We start from the raw sequence: 13,866 nt of genomic DNA on the forward strand, positions 1-13,866 counted from the left end.
AAATGAAGCACTGATTATTTCTAACAGATTGCTAAAAAAGTTCCTTTCTGTGGGAAATGTTAGTATGTGTAGTGGGAAATGTTAGTATGTGTAGTGCATGGGGGAGGGCACTGCCTGTCTCTCCTGACACCTGCTTGGGGAATTGCCGAGGATGGCAACCACCTTAGCAGAGCTTAGCCTGGATCTGGGCTGTACTGCAGGTACTTGGGGCAGTAGCCTGCTGCTCAGGGCAGCTGCAGGCAGCACCTTGGACTAGATTCAGCGTATTTCGTATTGCAGGGAAGCAACTGGCTGCACTGACATTGAAATGGCAGTTATATTAATAATATTTTTGTTCCACAGGGAAGTCTTTATGTGGCAGTACAGTGCATGTATTACCTGTGTCTGTACAAACAAGCAAAACTTAAAGAACTACATTTATCTATATAAATGTCACTTTCAGTACAATATAGGATCCATGGAGCCTTCAAACAGATGTCAACATCAGTTGAGTTGTGATGGTCTCTTTGTTACTTATTACATGTGTTCCTGATACACTGACATTGCCTTGAGGAATGGTTATGATGTGGATTCTGAAGTGATCTTTCTAAAACCTCAGTATTTTAAGGAACCTAAATAATTGATTTGTCTTAGGTGCTGTGGAATGCTGTTAAACTACAGGCTTGAGCACACTGAAGGACAGGGGTTAATTTCAGTAGTTGAAGGCCCTTGAGACTCCTGGAGGCCATTAGATCTACGTTGTGACTGTGTAATGTGCAAGTGTGTGCCTTTATATGGATGTACACTTTGGAATGGCATTTGGTTTTACAGCACAAAGTTGTAGACACATGTCAGTGGCCACAGGGGGAGAGTTTCAAAAATAAAAAATGCCAGCAAAGCTATCCCATGCTTGCTGACTTCTGGATCATGGATCATCATTGAAAGTCAAATTCCTGACTGCCATTTGGTGCCTTTGGCAGTCTCCCTGTAGGTTTCTAGCAGTTCACAATTTGATGTTTGCTGAGAGACCTCAAGGGTTTGCCTATCTCTCCTGATGTGAAATCACTGGAGTCAGAGATAAAATAGGAAAAGAGTCAAATGAATGTTGATTGCTTCTGAGAATTAATTCAACACTGGCTTTCTGAAGGTTCAGTGCATATTAGCTGCAGTGCAGTGGCATGACGGACTGGTAAATATCACTTACCGAGCCCATCATTCATTGTGGAAGAGGACCTGGACCATGCAAATTGGATGATGCTGTAGTTGAAAACCAGACAGCCCATAATTTTAATCTGTTAAAAAGGATTATGAATGACATCAATGAAATAGAGTGTCAATTCTTTGCAAGATGTCTTTTCTCTGCAACAGCAGCTGGAAGCACAGCCCACCAGCAGGCACTGAACACCTACTCTGAGGCTTTCACAAACTTTGATCTCCCTTCAGGGCTGAGCCCAAAACAATGTCCCATTGGAAACCAAAGAGTCAAAACTACTTTGCCATGCAGAGAGTTAAAGCTTCCCACACGTGTTTATTAATGTGAACAAGCTAACACAGCTGTATTAACATCATAACGTTCAGGAGCCTTTAAGCTGCCAACAAACTTGTTTGAAGACAGTCCAGCACTCCCTGGACACATTTGACTCACTGTTCCTTTTCATAGCAAAGTCACTGTGATGATATTAGAAGTTATTCAGTAGTTTCTACTTTAATTGATAGATATTTTTAAATAATTAAAACATGATTTTTTTCTATAAACCAGAAGGGAGAAAATCAAGTTAAAAGCCAACACTTTCTCCTTTCCGAAGTGTGTTTTCCACTTCTCGGGACTGTGGAAGGATCACTCACTTTTCCTAAGAAGTAGGCTTGATAATGTGTGCCAAAGCTGTGCAGTGTTACATTCACTTTCATTTGGAAAGAACTGAATCTAAATTGTGCATGTGTGTGACTAGGTTAATCAGAATCTGTTCTGTAGAATTCGAGGAAACACCAGAAGTGTAAGTATTGAGTGCATCTCAGTTTCTTGTTACCTGTATCTTTAAGAATATCAATATACTTGTGTTTGAAGCCAAACTAAAAAGACTAAAAAAAAAAGAAAAGAAGCTGAAAATGCCAGAATAAGGAGCAGAGTTCCAGTTCCCTAGATTTCCCTTGATTAATCTTATATTCTCTAAACTGTACTCTGGGCTTGTATGTGCACCACCTGAAAGAGGAGCATTTCTAACATCAGCAGTACCCAAGTCAGTGCCATAGAAATTGATGTGAGCTCTGTATCACTGTGATAGTCTCCTGTCCCCCGCAGGGATTTGGGGATAGACAGTTATTAAGTGTGACTAGGAATTGAAATTTAAGGAGTGATCAGTTCAATGGCTACTTTTTGCTGGAGGCATGGTGTGTAGTTGGTTGACCTAGGCAAAGAAAAAGCAAAAACCACTCTGACAGCGTGTGATATGTCAAAGTATGGAATTTCTGCAGTAACTCTATTCTGTCCAAAAGCTCCTTGATAGTTAAAAGATATACTTCCATTGCCAATCCACTGTGTTAATAATAGTCTAATCCTGTTCATAAATGTACCTTTCCAAATTAATTTAATTAGGTGCGAAAATACTGACTGCTCCATCGCCACTTTTAAGATCCTTTCTTGCACACCTTACCTGACATAAATGTCATTCAAATCCATGTGACTACTGAGCATGAGCAAGCTTTATGCATGCATTAGTAAGTGTTTTCTGGGTAAGACCTGTAGCTGTGTGTGACTGGGAGATATTGCCAAGATTTCTAAGCGTGGAGTACTAAGAGGACACCAAACATATACAGATAACTTGTTTCCAAAAATACCTGTTGTGGGTGTTTTATTTGGAGTGGGAACACTAGTAAATATGACCTGAGGGAAACTATATCTATTTTTATGTGGGTTTCTCTAGCAGAAGTCAAGTACTTGTTGTATAGCACACAGAAACCTCTTCAGCCACCTCTTTCTGTGATGCATAACTGTCCATTTACGTACAGGTTTTTCATGCTTTTTTACAATTGTGTGGTTTTCAATGTTTTTGTAACTTTTCTGGGTTATATAACTTGAACCATACACAGACTGAGAAACCCTCTTTCAGCCTCTTTTGCTCCACGTACTCTTTAGAATCTGGCTGCCTTTTATTTCGGTTTATCTGTCTGACAGTCCCAAGGCTGAGACCTGGCACAAAGAGCCCAGAGGACCTTCTCTGAAGGTGCTTCAGACCTAAGCCAACAAGGCAGAATAAGAGAACAAGAAGATCTGTGTGTGAGACTGGTTCTTGTGGAACAGGCACTGGAACAGCTATGTTGCACAATACTTGAGAAGGCTGATTAGCCATGCCCAGGCAGGAGCATCGTGTTATCATGACTGTTGTTGTTAGGATCTGAGATAGCCGTGAATTGAGTTGTGCAGAGGTTGAGTCATGTTTCTCTGCTTGGCTCCACCTTGTGCTGTGCAGACATGCCTGCTATTGCAAGGCAGAGCTGCCTGCCCCACGTCACGCAGCACGGCTCTGCCTGCGAGAGCACCTGCTGCTCCTGTTCAGCCGGTACCTGAGCTGGTACCTGCTTGACCTCTTGTCTCCATCACTGCCTCACTGCAGTTTATCATAACCAGCACTCCACCAAACTTCTTGCCTTCTGTCAGAACCCCAAATGACATGGAAATGTTGTGCTAGTATTCTTTGTGTCATAGACAAGCCTGTGAAGAGAATTACTCAGATTGCTAAATAATAGAGACTATTTGTCTAGTCTACCTTACCATGTTGTTTGGGATGGCTCAGTTTTTAATATCATTGCATAACTTCCACAGTCAGTGAAAAAAACTCAGCAAAATGCACCTTCAAACACAAGTTGCATCAGTGCTGGATTTGGCAAATCCCCTTTGTCCACGCAGGATTCCTGCGATCGGTGATAAGACTAACTCCACACACAGATTTAAGACCGGAGAACAAAACAGGTATTGTGGCAAAAATCTCAGAGAGAGACAGAAAAGTTCAAGTGTTATCAGCACTGGCTTATCTGCAGTACAGCATGCAAGCATCCAATTGCTGGGTTATTTCTGACTGATATGTATCATGTATTGCATCATTTTAATTGCTAATACTCAGGCGTCTGCACTTGCTTTCCAAGAGGCAAACAGAAGAGCACGCCACTGCCTACTTCATCAACTTGCAGCTGCCTGCCAGGTCTGCCTGGGGATGAGGAGATGATGGTTGGCTGTTTTGGCTTGTGCAGCCCTTCCTGCCTATGTGAGGAATGGATGGAAGGAGTGGCAAGATGGGGAGCAATTTTACTGTAGCAAAAGCAGGTCCTCTCTGTAGCAGTTGCCATCACCTTGTTCCTCAGCAATGGCAGAGAGATGAGCCCTTCACTTCAGGGCTGTTCTGTAGCCTCTGGCCCTTCTTCTTCCACTTTTGCTCTTTAAGATCAGGGGCCTCATTGCCTCCTCATCCCCAGTGACTCAAGAAGGGGTGTGCTGGGAGCCTATGGAAGTCTCAGAACTCTTGCCTGATTTCTGAACCAAAACATGTTTTTTCACAACTGTATTATTCCTTTAGAAGGTGTTTATGGCTGGCTTGTCTCCAGCAGTTAAATTTGACTTGTAATTGCAAATGTGTGTCTGTTGTCTAAGTTGCCTGGAGAGTAAAGTTGCTTACTGGGGCAGTTTCCTGTCATAAAACCAGGGCTGAGATTGCATTTGAAGAAGCTAAAGATACTGGTGAAAAAACACACCACTAGCAATTAGAAATTAGAATAAAATGAACGCTGAATACCTTTTAGGCCCCTTAATATCAGAGCAAGGAATTTCCTTGCATCTTTATCTTCTCACTATTTGTAGGTGAATTCTCTGCTTAGGAGCTCTTCTCATTTTCTTTTAACCTGGTATTTTACTTTTATCAAGAAGCATACAGATGCAGGGAGGTCACATTTGCTGTACCATCTGACAGAACTGGGTTTTCCAGGAATAACTGCTTAGAATTAATTTTATTTCTGAGTGGGAATAATGATGCTTCCCCATTTTTCTCTCAGGATTGTATTAACTATTTCCCTTGGAGTTGCTAAAGCTGGTGTGGGGGGTTGACATGTCTGGTTGCCAGACGCCCACCCAGCTGCTCTCTCACGCCCCTCCTCAATAATAAGATGAAAAATCTTTTGGGCCGAGATAAAGACAGGAAGATCACTTGCCAATTACCATCAGAGGCAGAACACATTTGACTTGGGGAAAATGGATTAGATCTTTTTCCAATTAAAATAGATTTGGCTGGTGAGAAACCATCCTCCAAGGGCTGCAGTCTCAGGATATACCTGCTCCAGTGTGGGCTCCCCAGGGGTTGCAGGAAATCCCTAATTCAGTGCCTGGAGCTCCTCCTCTTTTCTTTCCTCTCCCACCTGGGTTCTGGCAGGGCTGTTGCTCACACACTTTTCCTCACACTCCACTACCCATGTGGGCTTTTGCCTGCTCTTAAATACATTTCCACAGAGGCACCACCAGCTGCTCTGATGGTCTTTGTCTCCCATCACACCTATTTGTAGCCAGCTAAATGCAGTACTGGGGAGCTTGAGGAAAGATGGGCTGACTGAAAGGTGGAAGGGCAGCTGCAAGGACCTCATATATGAGACCCCAGCTTCTGGGGGAATGTCCTTTTGGCAGAGAGGTTTTCACTGTGCAGGCTTTTAGCAACTCTTCCTTGTTTCAATGTGTGTGAACATGTTGATGTGAGAGTGTGTCATCCAGCTTTTTAGGCTTACTAAAGGCTCTTAAAAACACTCTGCAGAAAATAACGTGGCACAATGTCAGTGACCTTCATGCTGAAGACAGCAGTTTCCCAATTTTGAGGTAATTGCCCTGTTCTGGAAGCTCCTGAGGGGTTTGTCGCATGCTCTGGAAGTGTTCAGAGAGTTTCTGCACATGCACTGCTGTTAATTCCTTTGAAATTTGAAGCAATACCTGGGGTGATCTGAACTTACACTTTCTTTTGGTCTACAAGTCCTTTCAAATAAATACTCACATCTTATTCTGGATGGTGTGGCCTTAGGTCCTACTCCTACATCCTCTTTTGCAGTTTTCAACCCCGCTGCTGACTGCAGGGCAGCTGTGATAGGAGACCTTTTACCTTCCTGTGCAGCTAGTGAACCCCCTTCGTGTTACAGACCCACCACTGACAAGCTAGGGGCTCTGCAGGAGGTACACCAAAGAGGGCTTTGTGGCTTTCTGCCTTTTTATTAAAACCTGCAGGATGGGATGCCACAAAATCTTCAGTCAGAAGCAGAGAGGGTGGGAGCAAGCAATAGAGCAGCAGGCAGCTCTCTGTCAAATGCGTGTGGTCAGTCCAGCAGTCAGATGTCACTGCTGAAGCTGGTGAAACAGCCCTTTCAGCACCAAGTCCAGCCTGACTGTTGAACTGCTGAAACTGCTGTCAAGGTCAGCAGTAAATGTGTCACTAGGCATAGAGATTGCAATGGTCACTGCCTCAGTGGAGATGAGCCATGCTGATGTGAGCTTATTGCCCAATATTGCTTGGAGAAAACAGCTATGAAGCAGCACAGTTATGAACGGTGCATCACCATAAGGTGGTTAGAAACTTCCTGAATGTGATGGCAGGGAAGAATCTTTTGGTAGGCTGTTTTGTGCTCTGGTTATGTATCCAAAACACTGTCTGTGCAACCAGAGAGCTGCTGAGGGCATAATGCAGCCATGGTACATTTTCCCTCCTCTTGCTGTGCCCGATTCTTAGACTTTGTTTTGCTGAATTGGATTTATTGCAAACCTTGTTTTGCCAAGTGCAGCAAAGAAGGGCACACTCTCCTGTAGCCCATGGAGTTCAATAGCAAAGTGCATGTACCATAGGTCAGGGAGCCTGCTTTATAGCACCAAAGCATACAGAACACACAGCACATAGAGAGTGTTTGAACACTATAGTGGCTGTCAAAGATTGCTTAGTCACCTGCATACTTACTTTTTCTCTTGCTTCCCTATCTTATCAGAATTATCTCTTGCTTGCTCTGTCTTACTTTTATCATGTCCTTTTCTTACCACCTCCTACCTCTCCCTTTCCTACCTCTCAATATATCATATTTTGTTTTTTATAAACTAAAGCATTGCCATCACCTGAATTTGCGCGTCCTCGCTTGACATTTTGGCCTTGGATAAGGAACCTGTATCCTGCAGAGGTAAAATTCTGCAATGTTGCAAACTATTATTTCTATTCCTTCTCTTACATGAAGGTAAGTTGAGTTTTAAAGTTGGTCCTTTCACCGGTGTGGATGCACGATATGTTCTCAGTTTTGGCACAGATGCCCATAAGAAGAAATCATTCACAGCCACACTCTTAAAAGAGCTCTCTGCTTTTTCTTTAGCCACTTAAATGTGGTAGCCAGCTGTATCTAGCTTTTGAATAGGAGGTTTGAATGGTTCTGAACATTTTCTTTTTAATACTTCCCTTTTTCATGGAGACATTATGAGGCAGTTGGAGGTGGCAGCTACAATAATTATGAGCTAATATAAATGATGGCATCTTCAAAATCCTGAATGAAATTTATACAGTTCAGCAAGGTTCCCTCTCGTAGCCATTTATTGTGAGAGTATTAAAACTGAAATGACTTAAGAGGCTGCTATGAAGGCAAAGCAAAAAGCAGCATTTTTCAAAACAGGAAGTAGAGCAGAACAATTACTATTTAATAATACTGGAATTGGAAAATGTATGATGAAGCAGCAGTGTCAACTTTACTGTGCTGATTGCTACAAGGGCGGCATGCTTTTTGGCAGAGTTTACCCAATTTCTGTTTTTCTGCTTATACATCTATCCTGGTGATATGAAAGGATTCTAGTAAAAGCTAATCCAATTCTTGGAATCCCCCATCTCTCCCCCCACCCCCCCTTCACTAATCTAAGGCTTGTTCACGGCACGGCTTCAGTTTTTCCGCTTCAAGGCCAGCAAGATGGTTCTCTCGACATATCAGAATGCTGCAACCCTTTACAGGCTAGTCACTGCTGTGGGATGGTCCTCATTAGGTGAAAAAACGCAGAGGTTGTCGCTGCCTTGCAGCATATCCTCTGACAATGCTGCCTTCATTTAAGCAGCCTTGGTTAAGAATGTTTTTTACTGCTTTGAAGATCATTAAACCAAATATCAGTCAAACCAATATCAACAATTCTTAGCACAATTAGTGACTGGAAAGACGGCACAGAATCGCAACTTCCACTAGACTAAAATATCTTTATATGTGCCAATAACCTCATCCAAATTGACATCCAGAGGAGCTCCATCAGTGTCATGTGATCTCCTTTTGTTTTTTTTTCCTAGTAATTTCTCTCCTTGTAACACAAACTCCCAAGTTCAATTTTTGCCTGCAGTGAGGTATGTTATACCCAGCACGGTGTTTAAAGATTACTCATATTCCATGGCAGGTTGGAAAAACAAATCTATTTTGAAATACTTCTATATATATTAGCTTATATGATCTGGATCTCTCTGTACTTACTGTCCATTCGCCTGGGGTATTTGTATGGAAAGAAATTTTCTCTTCCTTAAACATATCTAGAGCATCTTCCAGTCTCCTACCTAAAGCTATAATCCTCTGCATGTGACATTGCAGTTTTGTGTGCAGATGACATCTCCAGCAGAGGCCTGGCTTCAATTGGGGAATCAATGCCATGAGCAGATGAGGTCTCAGAAGACAGCTATTCAGCTTGAATGGGAATTTTTATAATAAAGATTGACAGATGAGAAAATACAGAGATTTAGGGTATGTGGTGTATGAGCATAAAAATATTCTATTGGCGGGCAAAGAGAACCACGATTATTCATTCTTTCTTGAAACCTTCTGTAGGTTAAAAAACGCTCTTCATTCAAAATGAAATGGATTTTGAATATTTTAAGTATGCTAAATTGTTCAGGCAGGCACTTAACAGAGATGGTCCTGTTCAATTCTGCACTGACACAGCCCTCCCAAATTAACAATGCAGGTAATGCAACCGCTTGGATCTTTCTGTTTTGGATGGCCAGTGCTTTGGCCTCTTTGCCTCTTTTCTTGCAGGGATTTTTTTTTTCATGAGATCCTTTTCCATTTAGAATTTAATCTGAGTTCTTATAGCTCTGTGGTTTTCCCGAACAGCATTTTGTAGTCCACATTTTTACAAAGCATTTCTAAATGTTCAGTGTGCTCTTTAAAAATCATGGCCTGCTTAGATCTGGTGAGAGCCTTGTGGAGGGAAAAAAAGTGTTTGTCAGGTTTATTTTCAAGAGAGCAAAGACTTGCAGTGAATATTGTTGTGGGTTTGAAATGTAAATGTCCATCTCCCCTCTATAATCCCTTGCAAGATATTTAGCTGTCCTTTACGTTAGCTTTTGCCTAAGTACTTAGAATTTACCAGCTCTTGGGAGAGAATTGCCTTTAGCTCAAGCCAGAATACCTCACTGTTACTGGATCTTCCATAATTCTGGCAGTGAAATATACCCACCTCCACAAAGAAGCAGCTTTTTCTTCATTGTCATCAAGCTCAGTGACTCTCTCATGTTTACTGAGGAGAGAAGCCAGACTTGCTAAAAAAGTTGTGATATTTAGCAACATTAGTTATAGTCACTACATCACCCTGCTGCTTTGCTTTCTGCCTTTGCTCACTGACAAATGACAGAGTAGTACAAGCAATATGTAACTTGACTCTGTTTGTTTTGAAAAGGGCAGGATCTAAGGGAATTTTTTTTCAGCACGATACAAACAAAAAAATAGGAGGGTCAATGCAATCAGGTCATCTGGTACATGCTCCCTCATTTCTGAACCAACGTTCAACCTTATTTGAACTGTTTCATATCTTGAACTAAGTGATGCAACCTTATTTTAAAGATCAAATGGTGGAGATTTGCCACTTCTGTGGTGACACTTGCCATCCTATCTTAGATTGTTCTGCTATTTTCATTTCAGGAGCTTGTGCTATTTGTGAAAGCAAACTGAGTTACCACTGTCAGGGCATGATCCAGGTTTTTATTTACTTGTTTTCTGTAAAGGTGGATGCAATAGTGTGTCCTAAACATAAGCTCTGTTTTGAGTATCAAGAATACGGACAACAAAACAAAGCTTGCAGCCATGGTAAGATTCGAGAGGCATCTCCACAGTCCTGCTAGCTAAGCCTTAATCCAGAACAATAACAAGCTGTGTTATATTTGTTCAAAGCCTCGAGCAGGTTTCATAAGATCTGTTAGTTGAGGAAAAAACTGACCGTGTAAAGAGCAGACTGTGTAAAGAGTCCTCCAGGGAGAGCTTGTAGAAGGAGGGGATGTGTTAAAAGGGCAGGTGTTGGTATGCCCAATACCATCTTTTGCAAAAGCAAAACATCTGTTACCTATATGAGGAGCTATGCTGAGAGTGGCAGAGCTCATTTTATCTTCCAAGGCACAGGTCACAGAATTCAGGAAAACTGAGGTTAGTATAGGGCACTGTCTCATCTTGACTTTTGTTCTATGGTCAATCTTCCTTCTGAATTGAAAACATTGGGATTTTTTGTTTTTATCACCTCATTTAGGGGCTTAGGAATTGAAATGGCCAAGAAGTCAGTTTATTGCTTGCAACATTAGAAGAGGCTGTTGTCCTACGTTCTGTTTGCTGTACTGAAAGGTTGTTTTGATGTAATTACACGATTAGATTTAGGATTAAGGTTTGGTGCTGTAGTGTTGAAGGTGTCTCAAAATAATGAACAGTACCCTGCGTTTTATTGCAAGGACTGATTTTTTGTGTCCTGATTTGTTTGCTTTGTTTTCAGATAAATTTTGACAGGAATTGACCAAGTTTTGGAAAATCAAAGTTAAAGATTCCATTTCTTTACTGGATTCTGGAGACCACGCAGAAATGGAGGTTGGCTAGTGCAGATAAATACTGATGTCAGCATTCCTTGGGTTTGGGGAACAGTTCTCTGGGTACATCTGAGGATATAGCTAAGGGCTTTAGAGGTGCTTTTTTGTGTTCTTGGATTGTTTTGTTGTTTTTTTTTACTGTGCTAGCTGACTAGGTAAAAATGTCAGCTTCTCCCCATCCAATCTAAGGACTCTACCATGCTCATTCCTGTGTCATCGGATGATTTTTACCCCAAGGAAAGAGCAAAGAACCAAGTGACAGCTGTGGATTTTCAAAGTCATAAAATAGGGAAATATGTGTGTATGTACTTATTTATTTATTTTCTCTCCCTATTCTGTATTTTATGCTGAGGCTATGAAGCCTATTGAGCTTTTTTTTTGAGCCCTTAAGGTATATCCAGTGTCGCTCAGACATCAAAGCTCCAGAGCTGAAATGGAAAGAGAACAACCAAATTGCATTTAAAGGTTAATAAAATAATGCTTGTGTTTTCTGTTGTCACAGAATGCTAAAAAGAAAAACATTACCTTCATGTTTACAAAGGCAAGCAGAAAATAGAGAAATGTGAAGTCAGCTGTGATTAGCTTAGCCTTTGTTCTAAAAAATGATACATCCTTGTGTTATATCAGAGACAGGATGGGCTCTTGAAGCTCTGCTTTTTTGTTTTGCCAGATATTACATGATGATCTCAGTGGCCACTGATAACTCTCTTGTAGTTTATGAGAGTTTATTACTTCTAATTTAAAACTAAAGGTTTAACCTAATATGAGAGTTTCCTGTCTTTATTCTCTGCGAATCTGTCTGGCTTTTGCAGGTATAAAGCTGAATACTACCATCCTTACATTACCCATGTTGGCTATGCTTAGAGTATGTACAAAGAATGAAAACAGGGAGGTTAAAGCCATCCAGCAGAACTGCAAGAATAAAACCAGCCCACTTTGACTCATATGGCTGAGTTTAACTTTGGTCTCTCTCCATCCTCAAAGCAGAGATGTGGTTTTGAGGATGTCACTGAGGAGGTAACTTGGAACATACACAGCGTGTGAAAACACATTAAAACTCCAGAAGACTTAGAGGTTCTTTTAAAGTTTTATCCTTCTCTGATACATGCTGAGCTCAGTACAGCAGCTAAACTTTTTCTTCCTATTGCTTGTCACTCTGCAGGCCAAAATCCCACATTGCTCAGTGGAATCAAGACCCTCTGGGACTTTCGGTGCTGTCGCTCATGTTACTCATGAAACAGAGGTCACTGAAGTCTAGGAGAGCAGAAAGTATCAGTGGAGTGATCAGAACTTGTGAAGTCTGCAGAATTATTTGAAATTCCTCCTGTGGTGAGGTCCAAGTACCAATCTGACTGACTTGCCAAGCCTTGGGTCTTCCTTTTAAAAAAAAAAGAAGGAGAAAAAGAGGCACGTGGTAGCTTGGAGGCCCAGCTGAACCCAGTAAGGAGGATACTGGCAACATTTGCAATGCATCTACTAATGATTCTTTTTCCCAGGAGTATCATAAAGTGATTTGTTATGTGCATCTGCTTGTTCTATTTCTGTTTCTTAGCCTGAGATTCCTAACACAGGAGGCAATAACCCTGCATCGTGTTAGATCATATCATGTCACACTGAATGTTGACCTTGGCTGACATAAGGTGACATGCTACAGTTGAAGTAATGTAATGCGAGACAATGTATCATGTGCTTAATGTTAATCTGAAGTTAGTATCTGTGAACATAGCAAAAGGTTTGGATAGTGTGTTGTGTGGAACTGCCCTCTGTTCCTCCGGCAGTCTTGAGCTGCATGTGTTCGATCTGACAATGAAAAACAACAGAGAGAAAGAAGAGGAGCAAAAGCTAGACAAGGTTCTATGAGAGTTAGCAATGAAGATACTAATAGCTTTAGTATGGGTTTGCAGCTAATCTACTGAAAGACATTTGACACCACAATAACTGCAGTAGGAGTGTGACAGCAATGGGAGCACTGGCTGTCAATTGCACTCGAGTGTTTCTACAGAAAGCTATTGGTATACATTGCTGAGTAGGTTTGTTGTTAGAGGTATTGCTGCATATATTTATTGACACATTAACACAATTAATGAAAATGTTGGGCCTCATGAAGTTAATCAAGTTTATAACATTTCCTTTGTTCACATTCTCTCTTCATCTTTTGGCCCCCTGCAAAAATTGTGCACAATACTATGTGGGTTGATCTCTGTTGTTTTCCTAGCGAGACAGAGAAAACTGCAGAAGATAGGTTGTGAATTACGTGTCAGCTTAAAGCATGCTTGCAAAGTAATTGCTTGAATTTAAAGATTTTTTTTGGTTTAAATAATATTCAGTGCTAGAACTGTCTACAGTTTCTTCAGTGGTTTAGCAGCGTTCCAAGCATGTCTCTGTTTCTCCTGTCATGTGCTCCTGAAACAGGATCATGTCCTTTAGTCTGATCGCTGGCTAGCTGATTTCTTTGTGCCACCTTCATTCTTATTCAGCTGGCTCTAACTGACAGGGGATATTATTCTTGACTTTTTGTTAGGCCAATATTTTCAGTCCTTGGTGCTTAAAAATTAGCCTTATAAAGCTGTAATTGTGCATCTGCTTCAGTGAGAGCACTAGGCAACCCAAGCTGGAAGCATTTTAAAAATGAGCCAATGGAGTACCTAGTGGCCTAATGTGATGAATGTTGGCATGTGGCTCTGCTGCAGATGATAATCAAGCATTGGTTTTACTTCAAATAGGGGAAAAAAGACTCAAAAAAAAAAAAGTATGCGTGTACACAGGATTTTAGACTGCTGTAAATCCTGAGTGCTGTAAATCAGGCTTTGAGCCAACCTTAGAGCACCCAGCAAGAAAAATGGAAGCTATATCTTCTTCCTTTAGAGGAAATGCCTTTCCTTACTCTGAAGTGCCCTTTTGATTGTAGATCAGTGCTGCATTCTCAGCTATACTGTGTCTGATCGTGTTCAATTTGAAGATGGCAAAAAATTCCCATTCTCTCTAGGAGCACAGGTCTAGACCACAGCTAGTACAGTAGCAGTATTTG

The sequence above is a fragment of the Colius striatus genome, chromosome 7, assembly GCF_028858725.1.
Source record: "Colius striatus isolate bColStr4 chromosome 7, bColStr4.1.hap1, whole genome shotgun sequence".
Lineage (NCBI taxonomy): Eukaryota > Metazoa > Chordata > Aves > Coliiformes > Coliidae > Colius > Colius striatus.